The sequence below is a fragment of the Siphateles boraxobius genome, unplaced genomic scaffold, assembly GCF_051911475.1.
Source record: "Siphateles boraxobius isolate OS27281-9 unplaced genomic scaffold, OSU_SipBor_1 33, whole genome shotgun sequence".
NCBI lineage: Eukaryota > Metazoa > Chordata > Actinopteri > Cypriniformes > Leuciscidae > Siphateles > Siphateles boraxobius.
The window spans coordinates 3675115-3692864 of NW_027508953.1; the positions used below are offsets into that span (position 1 = coordinate 3675115).

A 17750-nucleotide genomic window follows, 5' to 3' on the forward strand; every position below is an offset into this window, starting at 1 on the left:
TTATTAAATACTTCTACTCTGCACTTGAATCCACGGATTTATTCCACTCCTCGCACGGTGACAATAACACTGTTTGCGTTAGCTTTCACATGTGGAAGCAATTGACATTTCTATAGCAAATAAAATTTGTCTATACTTTTGTAAGTACAAAATCTCACTCTTTTTTTTAAAAGATCAACAAAAATCATGAACAAATAGAAAAGTCACGGAAAATCATTGGTCAAAAGCTTTGGAAACCATTTATTTATTTCAAATTCGTGGTTTTATTTTTCCTTCAGAGCTATAATGACATGAACTTTACATTTGAATTGTGCAATATTTTGTCTTCAACACTATTCAGTAGAGCAAATCTGAAGAACCTCTGCAAACATGATTATACAGGTCCTTCTCAAAAAATTAGCATATTGTGATAAAGTTCATTATTTTCCATAATGTAATGATAAAAATTAAACTTTCATATATTTTAGATTCATTGCACACCAACTGAAATATTTCAGGTGTTTTATTGTTTTAATACTGATGATTTTGGTATACAGCTCATGAAAACCCAAAATTCCTGTCTCAAAAAATTAGCATATTTCATCCGACCAATAAAAGAAGTGTTTTTAATACAAAAAAAAAAGTCAACCTTCAAATATTTATGTTCAGTTATGCACACAATAGTCAATACTTGGTCGGGAATCCTTTTGCAGAAATGACTGCTTCAATGCGGCGTGGCATGGAGGCAATCAGCCTGTGGCACTGCTGAGGTGTTATGGAGGCCCAGGATGCTTCGATAGCGGCCTTAAGCTCATCCAGAGTGTTGGGTCTTGCGTCTCTCAACTTTCTCTTCACAATATCCCACAGATTCTCTATGGGGTTCAGGTCAGGAGAGTTGGCAGGCCAATTGAGCACAGTAATACCATGGTCAGTAAACCATTTACCAGTGGTTTTGGCACTGTGAGCAGGTGCCAGGTCGTGCTGAAAAATGAAATCTTCATCTCCATAAAGCTTTCAGCAGATGGAAGCATGAAGTGCTCCAAAATCTCCTGATAGCTAGCTGCATGGACCCTGCCCTTGATAAAACACAGTGGACCAACACCAGCATCTGACATGGCACCCCAGACCATCACTGACTGTAGGTACTTGACACTGGACTTCAGGCACTTTGGCATTTCCTTCTCCCCAGTCTTCCTCCAGACTCTGGCACCTTGATTTCCGAATGACATGCAAAACTGAGCAACAGTCCAGTGCTGCTTCTCTGTAGCCCAGGTCAGGCTCTTCTGCCGCTGTTTCTGGTTCAAAAGTGGCTTGACCTGGGGAATGCGGCACCTGTAGCCCATTTCCTGCACACGCCTGTGCACGGTGGCTCTGGATGTTTCTACTCCGGACTCAGTCCACTGCTTCCGCAGGTCCCCCAAGGTCTGGAATCGGTCCTTCTCCACAATCTTCCTCAGGGTCCGGTCACCTCTTCTCGTTGTGCAGCGTTTTTTGCCACACTTTTTCCTTCCCACAGACTTCCCACTGAGGTGCCTTGATACAGCACTCTGGGAACAGCCTATTTGTTCAGAAATTTCTTTCTGTGTCTTACCCTCTTGCTTGAGGGTGTCAATGATGGCCTTCTGGACAGCAGTCAGGTCGGCAGTCTTACCCATGATTGCGGTTTTGAGTAATGAAACAGGCTGGGAGTTTTTAAAAGCCTCAGGAATCTTTTGCAGGTGTTTATAATTAATTAGTTGATTCAGATGATTAGGTTAATAGCTCGTTTAGAGACCCTTTTCATGATATGCTAATTTTTTGAGACAGGAATTTTGGGTTTTCATGAGCTGTATGCCAAAATCATCAGTATTAAAACAATAAAAGACCTGAAATATTTCAGTTGGTGTGCAATGAATCTAAAATATATGAAAGTTTAATTTTTATCATTACATTATGGAAAATAATTAACTTTATCACAATATGCTACTTTTTTGAGAAGGACCTGTAGATGGGGCTCTGCGTCACCAGTGATTCTGTTAATTATTGCAACTCCAACAATGGCAATTGAGTCATGTTAATCTTAAGCATTAGATCACAGTTTCTTTATACAGACATTTTTTTATTTCTTTCTTGTTAATCAGGTTATGCTAAAACTAAAATCATAGAGGAACCTTTATATATTTCTTAGCATATCTATACAGAGTGTATATATTTGCTTTGGCAAAGACTGCAGTCCTTACAGTCATTTATTTACTACAGTCCTTACATGGATTTAAGTACATTAAAGAGTCTTTAGCCTAAAAAGTTTACTACACCATGCTTGAACTTTAGAAAAACAACGTTCTTTCCTGTCTACTGTCTATTATCCTATAAAGGAAGGCAAAACAGCCCAATTAAATGTGTGTACCATCAGAAGAATAAAGGAAGATTGCAAATGTAAAAACAGTGCTTGCTGAAAGTATGGTTCAGTTCAAATAACTTTAGGATAAAGAGCTGGTATTGGAGCGCATGACAGTGATATGCCATGCCAGGGTTAGTCTCAAAACGAGTAGAGGTGGAAATATCCAAATGCCCCACTTTCTGATGTCAACACGTTCTAATGATTACATCTTAACTCAAAAAAAACTTGTATTCTGACAGTTACCCATTATGGCAAAACCATAAATTGATGAAACAATAGGGCCTTAAATCTATATATTATCAGTTGTTATTCAAAACTTTTTAACCATCTAAAGTCAATTATAATTAGGGGTGGATCTAAAATATTATTTATATGGTAGCAAAGAGGTTATGGAAGTTTGTTTCTGCAGCGAAATAAAACAATTTAAAAGATAATTGTGACTTTCTCACAATTGCAAGTTTACATCTCACAAGTTTTTATTTTTAATTATTCTTTATTATGTGCTGATCTGATTCAGGATCAGAACATTTGCATAACATCTGATCAACTTCTTGTTTGGTCAGGTCTCATCTCTCCCTTTATACCAATCAAATCAATTAAGTAATGATTGATAGCAGCCGTTGATGTGGAAGTTGTATAAAGGGCTTGAGATAGGCTGTGTTTGAAATAGACTTATATACACTCATTCACTATTCCTATACGTTACTCCACTAATATAGTCCACTTGAAGGAGTGAATGAACACTGAGTGTGCCGGAAGGGCTGCCGTTTTTGCATAGTTTGTGCTTGCTGTTTAATAATCATTTGAAACTTATTAAACTGGCAGCTCCAGTAATGAAATAATTTATCTTGAAATCTGACTTGGAAATATGTATAAAGCTTAATTTAACAATTTCTTAAACTAAAGGGAATTTATACCTGTATGATATTACATTGGACCATCGGTGGAAAATGATGATGTGGGCGCCATCTTGTGGCGAGACGCCGGAATTCACAGTGGATTATTGGGATATTCTATCGAGCCGTAGAGCATATAGGGGCGAATTCCAAAAGGCGTTTTTGCACCCTTGAAGGGCACTTTGGGAAGGGGGCGCCATTTGTAGGGATATTCCAAACGAAAGTGAACAACTGAATACCATCACGAAGGACCCTTCCACAAGCCCGTTAGAAATGGGAACATGGTCACTTCAAGGAAGTAATTTAATCGTTTATGGTCATGTGAATCCTCTCGATTAATTTTAAATCTAGACATGGCAGGAGAGTAGGCTATAAACAGAATCATTCAAGTTGTTTTATTTTGTTGTGATATTGCACACATTTTCGTCATCCATTTCATATTAAGTTTGATAAAGTTTCATAGGTAAGAAATGTGTTTAATGCTTAATGCCCTGCTCACTCCAAAGTCCACTTCACGGGCTCTTCCTATCTGAGTGAGTTGGGCATAGGGATGCTCACGTCACTTCCGTTTGAAATTTGCCCTAGATGAATGAGTGCACTCGATATGGTTTCGGCAGTGGTGGGCCGTCAGGGCCAGCAAGGCCTTCTCTGCTGGCCTAAACACTATCAGAATCACTGACTTGCACTTTAATATATTTTTTTTCCATGAATGAGTATTAAATTATTCCCAATAGTCCATTCTCTTAATCTTACAGCTTTTCTCTTGGTTGCGCTGCTTCCAGTATAGATAGATTTACGATGACATCACATTTCTCCCGCAACTCCTTACGGCGCCATCTTGTGTGTCAAGTGGGTCAAGCGTTTGTGTTACGGAGCATGATAATATCCTGAAGCAATGGGTCACACCTGTGTTGTATGGGGCTGTATGAATCGTGCTGATCCCGACACGACGAAGAGACAATATTTCGATATTCCAAAAGTGATTTATCTCCAAGGAACAGAGACGGAAAGGCTTTCGTACAAGAGACGTAACGTATGGCTGGCGAGAATCAACAGAGAGGCCTTCGACCCTGACCCAAACAAAAGACACTATAAGTCTGCTCCAATCATTTTATCTCAGGTAAATTGATAAACAGCTGAGTTCCTTTAATTCTACTTTGTTTTATTTCCATGATTATCATGCACATTGCGATGATTGTGTGAGCCTAGCCATTGATCACATGGCTCCTTGTCAGTGCAAAAACACACTAGCGACTACAGTATGCCCAGAGAAGAGTACACACAAATACATTAAATGCATGCGAGCCGTACGTACATGTTGTCGATTTAAAACGACTTTATAGTTCTATATTTTATTACAGTATTGTTTACACTTTCGCCTGGCTCCGAAGGGATAGGGAGTGCGCGCGCGCGACCGGCTCTCTCTCTCTCTTTCTGCAGGTTCTTTCAGTTAAACATGCGTCCTGTCACAAGCGCAGCAGTTCATCTACATTACTCACCGATCAAATAAGACTTTGGCAATGTCCATTTCCTGAATATCGGGGTAGGCCGCAGGATTACATGACCAGTCGTCTCTCGACATTGTGTAAGGATCCTTTCCATCGATATAACTCAATTTCTCATCATATCTTGCCTTGCAAACATCGTCTAATGTGTCCCTGTAAATAATCTTCACCTTGTCGCCAGGTTTGCAGGAATTTGTCATCGTTATCTCAACACAAAAGAGTCAAAAATACTTGGGTAAATGAAAAGGCGGTAAACATGAGCATGACAGCTTTGACACACAACATGGCGGCGCGCCGCAGAGGATAATGGGTAATTAGAGAAACGGAAACCCATCTATTGAGGGTTTTCACTACACGTCATCAATCCGGAAGTCGGCCATTTTTGAGGTACTGAACATAAACAATGCCACTAAACTGAACGGACTTGCATATTTGGCTGATTATTGCTGCTGAAAAATGGTCTCGTTTTGGTCTGTACTAATCGGTCACACCGGGAAAAAACATTTCGAGTTCTATAGACTGCCAAAAGTTAAAGAGAAGAGTGCAAAAAAAAAAAATCAATTGGAATCTTATCTAAAATGATGTCCACACTGTGTATCGCAACTGTTCAGATCCGAGTTGTGTGTTCATGCAGTTCTTTGGCAATATGGCAGTGACGTTGCGTTGATGGAGGGGTTTGCATTTGCAATAGAGATGTTGTCTTGTTTAAATTTTACAACATGGAAATGTGAAGCCGCCGCGCTGGACTCCTGCCTCTCGAGCTGCAGAACTGTAGGAGGCTGGTATGCACAGGTATCCGTGCTCTTATCTGCGCCAGTTTCAAAAATAATAATTTTCTGCTTGTCCGCGCTTTGCAACAATACAGCCTTGTTTCGGCAGAGACTCTCAGCATGTTCCCTATAACAACGTCTGATGTTTACATTTTATGTGGCGTGAGAAAGTCACATACCACGCAAAATCCGATCAGAGCATTCAGACTGAAGCGAATTTCCTGATATGTGATTTGAATAGGATTTCAAACCACATAAGGATGTAGCTTGAAATGGATTTCATGTGCTTTTTTGGAATGACAATCTGTGTTATCTGTGTTACCCCTTTTCCACCAAAAAAGAACGGGTTCGGAACTGGTGCTGGTTCAAAGTTGGTTCGGAGTTGGTTCAACTTGCGAACCTCCTCAGAACCTGTTTGTTTTTCCACTTCTAGAGCGCCCAGCGAACGACGTCGTTACGTCACTGTGTACGTCGCTTTACGTCTCAGCTAGAAACGCTTGCAAGTACAACATTACTTTGGGATTATCTCTAACTCGTGAACCAAGAAGGCTTTAAAAACAATTGAAATATGTAAGTCTTTTAATCTTTTCCTTTGATATGTAATCTTTTCTGATTAGTTATGTACACCTGTCTTGTCTTTTTTTTCTCTCCGTTTATTTGTTCTATTTTGTGACTGTTTTCTTCTTTGCTTACATAATGTTTTCAATAAAAATTTTTTTAAAAAAGCTAGAAACGCTTGCGCCAACTTCAAGCATAACAATTACAATGGCGGACTACATCGTGTTTCTGCAAATGTTTCTCCTGGCTTTGCGGTCAGAAAAGATGTTTAGGACACATATAAACCCGCCCCCAGCCCCCGACGTAAGCCTGACGTGGTAAAAGAACGGTTCTCTGGTTCTAGTCCAGCAAAGAGTTGGTGCCGCTTTGGAACCAGTTTTCCTGGCCGAGAACCGGTTCTTTGGCTGTCGAAACACAAAGAACTGGTTCGCGCGCAGGCACCGGCTCCGAACCGGCTCTCAAAACGCTTTGGTGGAAAAGGGGTATCTGATGCCTTTTTGTCTGAGGCCGTTTTGTCCGATGCCTTTATGCCTGAGGCTGTTTCGTCTGATGCCTAATTGTACGAGACCTGACACCTGACATTGTTTTTCCTGAGACCTGAAGCTTTTCAGTCTGAGACGTGATGCCGTTGTGTCCAATGACCGAAGTCTTTTAGTCTGAGGCATGATGCCTTGTCTTCATATGTCTGAGGATGTCCTAAAATGTACACCGTACACAGCAAATGAACCAATCAGAAGATGGATAATTTTCTTTGTTCAGTCTCACGAGATTGAATTTATTCAGGTAAGCATTGCAGTAAAACTCACTAAATCATTAATTCATACCAAATCAAGCATTCTAAACAACTAGTTTTTATTTGTGCATTATTTTAATCTGTTATTAGGCCGAAGAGTCCGACCCGGAAGGTGTCTAATATGATATCAGCATATCAGCGCACATGTGGGTTAACTACTGAGGGTAAGAAAAAGATCATCACATGGGGATTTCTTGCATGTATCTTACTGTGTATTTGTCTCAAACAGCTATCCCTTCACTGCAAATAAGCTGAAATTTGCTAAATCCTTGATTGCAGTATTTATGTCTATGGATCTCAGCATTTTTGGAGAGAATTGAGGAAATGTAAGTATTAAAATTCAATCTGGCATAATTTAGTTTACTGTTCATCTGAAATTTTTAAATTTGCTGAGAAAAAGGTGTTACAAATATATATTCTGAATTATAGTATGATGGAGATAAAAAAAATGTATGCTTGTATAACTTTCTCCTCTCTCTCTCTTTCCCTCTTATATTTTTATTTAGTGTTGGAACTGCGATCTTCTCTGAAGAAAAACTGAGCACATTTGTGTTTGTGAACACGCATGCATCCAGGGAACAGGAAATTGATGCATATGTCACATTTCTCTGGAAACACTTCAGGAGTTTCAAAGTCGCAATCTGATTGGTTGAATTCTACAGGATGTTCGGGAGGCGTGTGTGTCGTGTTCTTTATCGGTCCGCCGATGGAAACAAATAGAGAGCCTAAGTCCCTCCCCTCCGCTTCCGGCTCATGGGACCTTATTTCGGAAAAATTATGTATGGTAGTCAATGGCGAGAGACAACTTATCTTTTTATTCCATCTGAACTGTGCCCTGAATTACACATATGATGTTTGTCAATTTAAAAGATAATTATGACAGTCAAGAAAGTCACAGTTTGTCATAAAACAGAAGAGTAACATTTAGTTTTATGTGAAAATCGCTCAATGAACTACATCTCTCGTCTCATGTACGTCACCAAGCTCGTATCTGGTACAAAACACACAGGCATGACGGTGTAACGTTACTATTATAACTTTAGACTATAGAAAAAATGACAGACGTTAGCTTCAGTAAAGTTAGCTTCATTCATTGAGAGAAAAGGTACATCACATGCGCGCCTTTTGGGTTTGTAATCTTTGTAATTACGTATTTTCACAGTCTTATACCTCAACAGTTTTACATCAAACTGCGACTTTCTTGACTTTAAAATGTATCTTTTAAATCGACAAACATCATATGTGTAATTCAGGGCATAATTCAAGAGGGATCCAAATATTTATTGTCTCTCGCCATTGACTACCATACAATGTTTTTCCGAAATAAGGTCCCATGGTGGTCCACCGGAAGGGGAGGGACTTAGGCTCTCTATGCCGTAACACCAAAACCCCTCGTGGAAGAAGAACGCCGTTGTGCTCACAACTGTGACAATGAGCGCGTACAGGGATCAACTAAACAATGGATTTTCAAAAGTATGTGAAGTTCGTGATAATGTGTTCGTGAAATTTGATAATTTATTAGATGCATGCCAGTCTGTTGTTGTAGGGACATCGACATTATTGCCACGCACCTAAACATGACGCAGAACAAAACGAACTGTAAATTGGTTGCGTTACATGTCAGTCAAACGTTCTCTTGGCCAGTCCTTGATCTAGAAAAGCTGCGATAGAGTCTAGGGATAGGTCTACACAAGACTAAGTTCTGAACAGGAGAAGTTAATTTAGGTTTAGGTTCATTTACTTTTTCCCAAAGGTGGACAAAATATGCATATAAAAAAGGTTGGCTTTTGGTTGAGGTTGGCCTTTTAAAGATTGTTTTCATGATCACATTTACTCTTATGCTTTGGAAAAGATGGAGAAGTACGTACATTGATAATAATCAGAAATGTTTCTTCAGATTCAAATCATCATATAAGAATGGTTTCTAAAGGATCATGTGACACTGAAGACTTGGAGTAATGATGCTGAAAATTCAGATTTGTCATCAAAGGAATAAATTGCATTTTAAAATATATTCAAATAGAAAACAGCTGTTTTACAGTGTAATGATATTGCACCATATTACTGTTTTTACAGTATTTTTGTATCAAATTAAATATTTGGTGAACACAAGATACTTCTTTCAAAAACATTAAAATGCTTAATATATTCTAAATTGTTGGCCACCAATGTACATCAATCCACAAATGTTTGGAAATAAGTGAAATTATTTTGAAGGTGGGGTTATGTGTCATGTTACATAATGAGATTGTGAAAATAACTGTTTTGTCCTATGTTGGACATTTCCTTTTTGACTGCTTTAAATTGTATTGTTCTATTCTGGATTGAATTTAATTGATGATATTTCATTATAATAAATAAGATAATCAACCACAGACTTAATACTTATTTTGTCAAATGTTTTGTTTAGGATTTTAGATACCTTTTTAACACAATGTGTGTAGCCAAGGATAGCACATTTGGTAATGTTACACGTTTACACATCTTTTACACATCTTATTGGTAACCTTTCTGACACATTTAGTGTGTTAAACTCATTAACACAGTGAATGAGTTAAAATTAGCACAAAACTAGTGGTCCTGGACCTGGACACAGGTTGTGTCATCTTTAACATTCTTTCTAAGAGTGAAGGAACATTTCTGATTATTAGCCTAGCCTATTAATGTTTTTATTTTATTTTTTATGTCAGGATTCTGTGATGAATAGAAAGTTCTAAGGATTTTTATTTTGAACAATGGTTTGTGTGTAATCTGACTTTTTTGTATGACCTTAAAATTAATTTTAAAATTAAATTGTACATAAATACGTTGAGCAAAACAAATGTGTTTATGTCTGAGAACCTTTTAAACAAATACGAACCTGAAATGACATCTGTGTGATCCAGTACAAATATTTTGAGTTTCCCTTATTTTCCTGTAAAGAATCACGATTGTCCCGTATTTTTCTTTTCTGAAGTTGGCAACCCTACGAGACGTGGTCCACTGGTCTTCAGTCCAGATAACTTAATAAAATCTTTGATGAACCAAGTAAATGTCTCGTATGATATTGTAACAACCACACAAACTGTAGTAGGGCTCATAGAATAGTACACCAGAATGACAATTTTCACACAATTCTTTATTAAAACACAGCACAATCTCATAAAACGTTACCGCCCTTTATCAGCTTGTAGAATCTCAAGTAGTAGATGAGCTCACATCAGCAGGGAACACACCTTTTGTCAGCAAGGCATTCAAAAGAATCAGTCCATCAGCAGGGAAAATACCCTTTGTCAACTCAGTCCATCAGGTGCAGCATACTCTCTCTGCTCGTTTCTCGGGGCTCTTGTCACTTTTATTCGCACCGATCAGGAGCTCCCCTAACAAGAGTTGTAGGCCACCCCCCACTATCTGACTACCCAGCAAACACAGAACGTTGGCACAACGTACCCAACCTTCTAACAACGTTTTAACAACATGGCCAAAAGGTAGGTTGCTATAACTACGTTTGTATGGTGAAGGTCGTTACAGTGTTGTCACATTGTTGACATTAAACCACCATTCATGGCCATTGCTCAAAGGGTAACCAAACCCTAAAATAACTTTTTTTTTGTTAATGATCTGTAAGACTGGGACATTATTAATGTTGTTCACTGATTCGAGTAAATTTTTTTGACATTTGACATTTTAAATAGTTAGTAGTCAGTAAAATAAACAAACAGTATAGAGCAAATAAAATAGTAACGAATAGTATAATTATATAATATCATAAGTACAATAATATAATAACACATTTATAATAGCATATAGTTTATGTATAATACTATAATAATAGCAATAGAATGAAATATCAATTACAGAATATAGACAATAAAAAATAAGTTAAATAGTAGTAATATAGTAGTAATAGATTTTATTTTCCCCGTGGGGCAATTGGATTTGCGGCACAGTCGCAGGGCACTTAATGACATGACATCAGACATAGACATATGACACCAACAATAAAATACAAAACAGTACACTATACTCCCTTGGGTCTGACCAGACCAGCCGGACATCTAGCTTATTTTGGGTGATTTAAAGCTTTTATGGCTTGTGGTACAAAAGAAAATTTCGATCTATTCTTAGTCAAAAGTGGTAGACTGAAACGACACCTAGATGGCAGTAATTTAAAATGAGATGCTAACGGGTGTGTGTGATCACATACAATGCAATTAGCCTTGTTCACCACCCCGTCTTTGTAAATGTGTTCAATGCTCGGTAGAGTTATCCCAAGAAACTTGCTGGCAGAAGTAACTGTTTTTCTGATTATCTTTTTCTGGGATTCGGTGGCATTTCCGAACCAACAGATAATGCAGCCAGTTAAAACACTTTCAATAAAAGCAGCATAAAACATTTGAAACATTTTGTTATTAACATTAAAAACAAGCACTTTCTTTAAAAAATACATTCTTTGCTGTGTCTTAGTGTGCAAAAAATCAGTCCATGAGTCCCATTTAAGCTTGTTGTCCAGTACAATGCCAAGGTATTTATAGTTTGAAACAACCTGAATAATCTCCCCATTGATAAAGGTGTCAGTGGGTTGCTGTGACTTTGACATTTCTTTGGTCTTATTAATATTTAAAATTAAATGTAGATTATTGCACCATTCTAAAAAGGAGTCTAAAACTGGCCCATGATCCACCTCCTCGTCCTTTAACAGACTCACTAAAGCTGTGTCATCTGCATATTTAAATAAAATACCTGTTTTGAAAAGTGCTAATGCATGAATTTGTGTATAAAATAAATAGCAAAGGAGATAGAACACATCCTTGTGGAGAGCCTATTGATGTTATCATCACATCTGACAGAACTGAGCCCACTCTAACCCGCTGTACTCTACTGGTAAGAAAGTCCATGATCCAATTAATAATACCTGAGTTAAGATAGAATTCACTAGCTAAAATGTCTGCAAGAATCTTGGGTTGCATAGTGTTAAAAGCAGATGAAAAGTCCACAAATAGAATCTTAGCATGAGTCTTTGGTTTTTCAAAGTGGATATGCAAATAATTCATTAATGTCAAAATTGCATCGTCCACCCCCCTAGAGGCTTGATAAGCAAATTGCAGGGGGTCCATAAGATGCTGGGTTTGTGATACAATGTACATCTTTACCAAGCGCTCCAGGCACTTCATGACCAATGATGTCAATGCAATCGGTCGGAAGTCATTGGACTCTGTGGGTTTTGGCAGTTTTGGCACAGGTACAATTGTCGGTGTTTCCACAAGATGACCAATGATGTCAACTTTCAATAAAAAACTTTACAGAAAATAAGAGAAGAATTAAAAATATCCGTAAACACAGGGGCTAGCTGTTCTGCACAGTGCTTGAGAGTATTACCACAGATTTTATCAGGGCCAGGACTTTTCCGAGGATTACATCAACTAAAGAGGTGAAGGACATCCGATTTTCTGATGTTTAATACAGAAGATGCAGGGGATGGAGGGGGCAGCACGATGCCAGCCCCAGCACTGCTGCCGTTCTCAAAACGACAGAAGAACCCATTTAGCTGGTTTGCCCTTTCCAGTCCCTCAAGTCCGGGCAGAATCAAGGAAGAATTCCCTCTGCCCTTGTGGGGGACATTGGTCATTGTCTTGATCCCCTGCCATGCCTCACGCAAGTTGCCTGACATCAGGGTTGCCTCAATCTTCTGTCTGTACCTGTATTTATCCAGCTTTATTTGTCTTTTAATTTGTCTCTGTATGTCCCTTTTGGGTGTATCATCCTAGTTCCTGCATACTTTTTTCTTTTCAATTATATGATGCTTTAATTTGTTGGAAATCCAGGGCTTATCGTTTGGAAAGACTTTAATTGTTTTTATGGGTATAACTGTGTCTACGCAAAAATTGATTTAGTCAGATATTGTTTCTACCTGTTCATTTATAACAGGGCATTTAAAAATGTCCCAGTTTGTACAATCAAAACAACCCTGCAGGGTCATAATACTGTCATTATTCCATACTTTAACGGAGCGTTTTTGGGGCTTCTCTCTTTGCAGAAGCCTCTGATATGTAGGACGGAGATAAACCACATTGTGGTCAGATGCCCCTAGTGGTGGGAGCAATGATGAAGAGTAAGCGTTTTTAACAGTTCCATAACATAAATCTAAAAACTTATTTTTCCTGGAGGGACAATCCACATACTGATAATATGTGCGTAAGCACTTTTTCACAGGACAATTATTAAAATCTCCTAAAATAAACTTAGGGGCATCCGGAGACAGTAGATCGAGCTTATGGGAGAGATTAAAAAAGATGTCTAGTGCCCTATCGAAATTTGCCTTTGGGTGTATGTATACGACAGTAAGAAATATCTGAGGAAACTCTCTGGGCAAATAAAAAGGCAGAAGCGAGACACACAACAGTTCAATGTCAGGGGTACACAAGCTTTCTCTCACCAACACTGTACGACACCACTCGTCCCGGATGAGTAGACAGACCCCGCCCCACGGGTCTTCCTCGTAATTGTAGGGTCCCGGTCAGTCCTAAACACAGAGAAACCGCGGGATCCCACCTCGCTGGATGTGATGCTGTTGTCCAACCATGTCTCCGTGATAGCCATGACACAGGCACTACGGTACTCGTGCAGGTGGTGGATATTTGCAGTCAGCTCGTCGGTTTTTGCTTTTAGAGACTGGGCGTTGATAAGCAACGTAACGGGCAGGGAGAGTTTATTTTTCAGCCTCCTTAATCTTCGCCGAGTACCCCCTTTTGATCCTCGTTTGCGCTTTGTTCGGGTAGTCCATGTCTTTGGGTTGGTCCTTAAATAGTTTGGTATAGAGTTTACAACGGCTGCATGATCCGTAGATAAACGATCGCGTGTTAGTAGGAGGAATTCTCTACTATACCGGATATCACCCGCGACGCTAGCGACATGGTCATGATAAAGTCCATGGGCAAGACAGTGTTTTAAAATCACTATAAGCAGTCTGATGTTATACCAATAAGCCAAGTCCATGATTGCTTTAGTGCAGTGCGGGATAAGACGCATATCATACGAACATTCACGATAACAAACAAATAAACAAACAAGTGCCAAACACGAGAGACAGCAGGGCAGCCACAGAGCAGCGCCCGGAAACCTATCCGGAAATAGTGACTAGTAAAATAAAAAAGCATAACTATAATAGATTGATAATCGCAAGTGGTATAATATAATAATAATAATAATAATAATAGCAAATACAATGTAATATCAATTGCAGAATATAGACAACTAGAATGTACATTTCCTGAAGAAAATGTGAGTTGCAGTTGCAAAACTTGCAACTCGGTTGCTAAGGTGTTGTACATGATTGCATACGAGCCAACAACCACGTCTGTACGATGTTGTGGAGTTGTAATATGGCTTCTATATGTTGCAAATGGTTGCTTGGTGGCTCTGAATGGTTGCTAGGGTGTGAATACACAGTTACCATGTTGATATATATACAGACTGTCAGAGGTCTGTCAAGGACTCAAATGCAGAACAAGTGTTAACAGGTTTATTGACAAACAGTAGACAGATGACAAGTGGTGGGAAAGGTGAACAGTCCAGACAATAGACAGGGCTGAGACACAATGACAGCCGTTCTAACTAGCCGAGCAGCAGTTGTAACTAGCACACGATGACTGTAGGCTGGGGAGTAGTACGGGCAGAGCAGAATGAAAACTGAGAATACTAGCAGTAGCCAGCCAGAATCTTCAATTACAACAGCAAGGCACTCAGGGATCTCAGGCTCAGCACCAGGCACTCAGGGATCTCAGGCTCAGCACCAGGCTTGCTCCAAAGCATAGAGTGTAAGCAGCCAGGGAAGCTCTGCTAGCAGGGCAGAACCGGAACTAGAGACACAGGAGAAAAGACAGACAGGACCGATGGCTGAGCTAAAGCACTAAAAAACTTCTACACATAAAAAACTATTGACTTTAGTAATGAGAAACAAACTATGTAACACAGAAGTACACAGTAGCACAACATCTAACGACCTGGCAACACATGAGGGAAAGAGCACACATATAAAGGGAGCTAAGAACAAGAGGAACAGGTGACAACACTTGGAAAAGGAACAGGTGAACACACTCAGGTAAACGAGGACTCAAACAACGGAGCGGAGAACATGAGAAACAGGTGACAACACTCGGACAAGGGACAGGTGACAACACTCAGACAAACGAGGACTCAACTAGAGAAGAGGGCTTGGTACAGGGAAACAAGGAGGCCTCCAGGCGTCCAAAACAGGCAAAGAAGTCCACGGAGGCAACAACTGGGCGGAGCGGGTAGGGCGTAAACATGGAAGTCCCAAACTGACCAGGGCACACAGAGGGAGGGATGGGGCGGATGGGAGGGATGGGATGGGGTGGGTGGGAACAGAACCAGGAAAAAAGTTCACGGCTGACAAAGGAGGTGCCGGCTTAGGGGACCCATAACCAGAAAACGCAGAGGGTGGGATGGGAGGAATGGGAACTTGATTAGAGCCACTCTTGGACACAGGAAGTGGCCTAACTGATCTGGACTTCCAACTGGGCTTGACAGACTTGGGCCCAAAGACAGAACTGATAGGATCGATGAAGGTCTTGGAAACAGGTAGTGGGACTGACGCGGGAGCGCCCTCCTGGGCTGCGCTGGCGTGCACGGGGACTGACTCAGGAGCACCCTCCTGGGCAGCGCTCTCCGGAGCTGGAGCAGCGGACTCGGCAACAGCTTCCTCTGAAGCTGACTCGGGAACAGCTCCCTCTGTAGCGGGCTCGGGAACAGCTCCCTCTGTAGCGGGCTCGGGGACCACCTTCACAGCAGCGGGCTTGGGGACCGCCTTCACAGCAGTGGGCTCTGGGACCGCCTTCACAGCAGCGGGCTTTTATTCTGTGGTCACGACAGCTTTGTCAGGAATTATTGCTAGAGACTTGACAAGATCTGCAAGACATTCAGAGAAGGCCTCTGCGGCAATGACAACAGGCAGCTTGGGAACGGCCTCTGTGAACATGACTGGACTGGCAGAAATTGTCTCTGAGGGCATGACATAAGTAGTCAATTGCTTAGAAAATGATTTCACTGGTAAAGTGCAGAGAGGGACACTTTTACACATGTTGTGGTCTTGTCCTGATCTTGAGGTATACTGGGAAGGGGTCTTAGAGATCATTGGCACAGTTGTCGGTACTAATATACTCAAGGAGCCCAGACTTATCTTGTTGGGGTACATTTCATTATAAGATGAACGGAGGGGGATTAATCTGAGGTTTGTTAGATTAGCTTTCTTAGCAGCAATAAAATGCATAACTCTGAGGTGGAAGGACTCTAAACCACCTACTACTTCTATGTGTACTACAGAAGTATCATCATATGTACCTCTTGAGAAAATTGCATTTTGTTTGAAGAAACATGAAGATCTGTTTGTAAAACACTGGGGCAGTTTCCTTTCATATATTGGTATAACAACAACAGGACAAAATACCTAAATTTAATATGACTTTAAATGCCTTTTTTCTTGTTTAATCTTGTATGGTTTATTAGTGGCACTGGGGGAGGGAGGTTTGGGGTGTGATATAGGTTGTGATATGATTGTATTGTTTTTTCCCTGTTTTTGTTTTTTGTATTCTTTTTTTTTATTCTTTTTTTGTTTTGTTTTTTTGTTTAGTTTTTTTAAGAAAAAAAACAATAAACACAGTGTTCAAAAAAAAAAAAAGATTTCCCTGGACTTTCCCTGGAATGACTGGACCTGGAGCTTGAGAATGGAGAATCGTAGACGGTTCTGAACGGGCCTTTCTCCTCTTCCTCTTTCGACGGGCTGATACTGTGTGCTGGGCTGCCTCTGTAGTATCTACAGCCAACTCAGCCAACCCAGGCAGAATAGCAGTGACCCCCGTCGACTCAGCAGTGACTGAAACAGACCTGGCAGACTATGAAGTAACAGGAATACTTTTGGCAGTTACTGGGAAGATAGAGTTTAAGTCAGCAGACTCAGAGATGGCTGGAATAGACTTGAATGTATGAGAGATGGCAGTGGTTGACTTGAGTGGTTCTTGAATAACAGATATTGACTCAGATTTTGAAGTGACTGGGACTGACCTGGATGCCTGGAAGATGGCAGTTGGTTTGACTGACTCTGGGATAGCTGTGGTGGCCTGAACTGCCATATTCCTTATGGATCTTAGTTTCTTGGTAGAAGCCAGAAAAGGATCATAAACTTGACATGACAGGCGAGGAAGGGCAGGGTGATTGTTGAAAGATGATACTGGTCGACTTGGTATTCCCCACTTACTGCGACGACCAAGAATCCAGAATCCTGAGAGAATCCATCTCCCATGCAGGCAGGGGGTTATCCAACCAGGAGTTAAAAATGTCCTTGAGAGCAGCGTCATTATAATCTAGCCCCATAGACATCCTATACGGAAATGTAATATATAACATTGGGCTGGGTAAAAAATATCGATTTCTCGATTTTAATCGATTCTCATTTTTACGAACCGATATCGATTCTTAAATCCCAAGAATCGATTAGTCATCCTGTTTTCAGTTGATGAATGAATGGAACATTGTAGCGCGCATCCCATCCAATAAACGCAATAATCTTTGTTCTTTGTTACTATTGATATGAAACAAAGTCTCAGATTTCAAATTACGTCCATTTTCTTACGAAATTCAAAAACATAAATACCGTTTTGGCGCTGTGGCGTGAGATCGCTCTGGCGCAGCTCAAGAGAAGCAGCAGCGCCGAGCACACATAATCTTCTCTTCCGCCTTAATATTACCAGTTACAGCATGAAATAAACATGAATGAGCATCTGAAAGTGTGTTAAAAGATAGAGTATAACTTATCGAAATCCTTGTTGTCACATGGAATCGCTCAATCATTGTTTCAACCGAGGAAAGACGTCA

The 17750-nt window shown here is 40.2% G+C and overlaps 1 long non-coding RNA gene across 1 annotated transcript; it reads left to right on the forward strand.

Annotated features, from left to right (window-relative positions):
• Window positions 1-6803: 6803 nt before the first annotated feature.
• Window positions 6804-7196, forward strand: LOC143701910 (uncharacterized). Its single transcript, XR_013190197.1, has 3 exons — window positions 6804-6871; window positions 6972-7027; window positions 7111-7196. It is a non-coding gene; the product is annotated as an uncharacterized LOC143701910 (long non-coding RNA).
• The last annotated feature ends 10554 nt before the right edge of the window (window positions 7197-17750 follow it).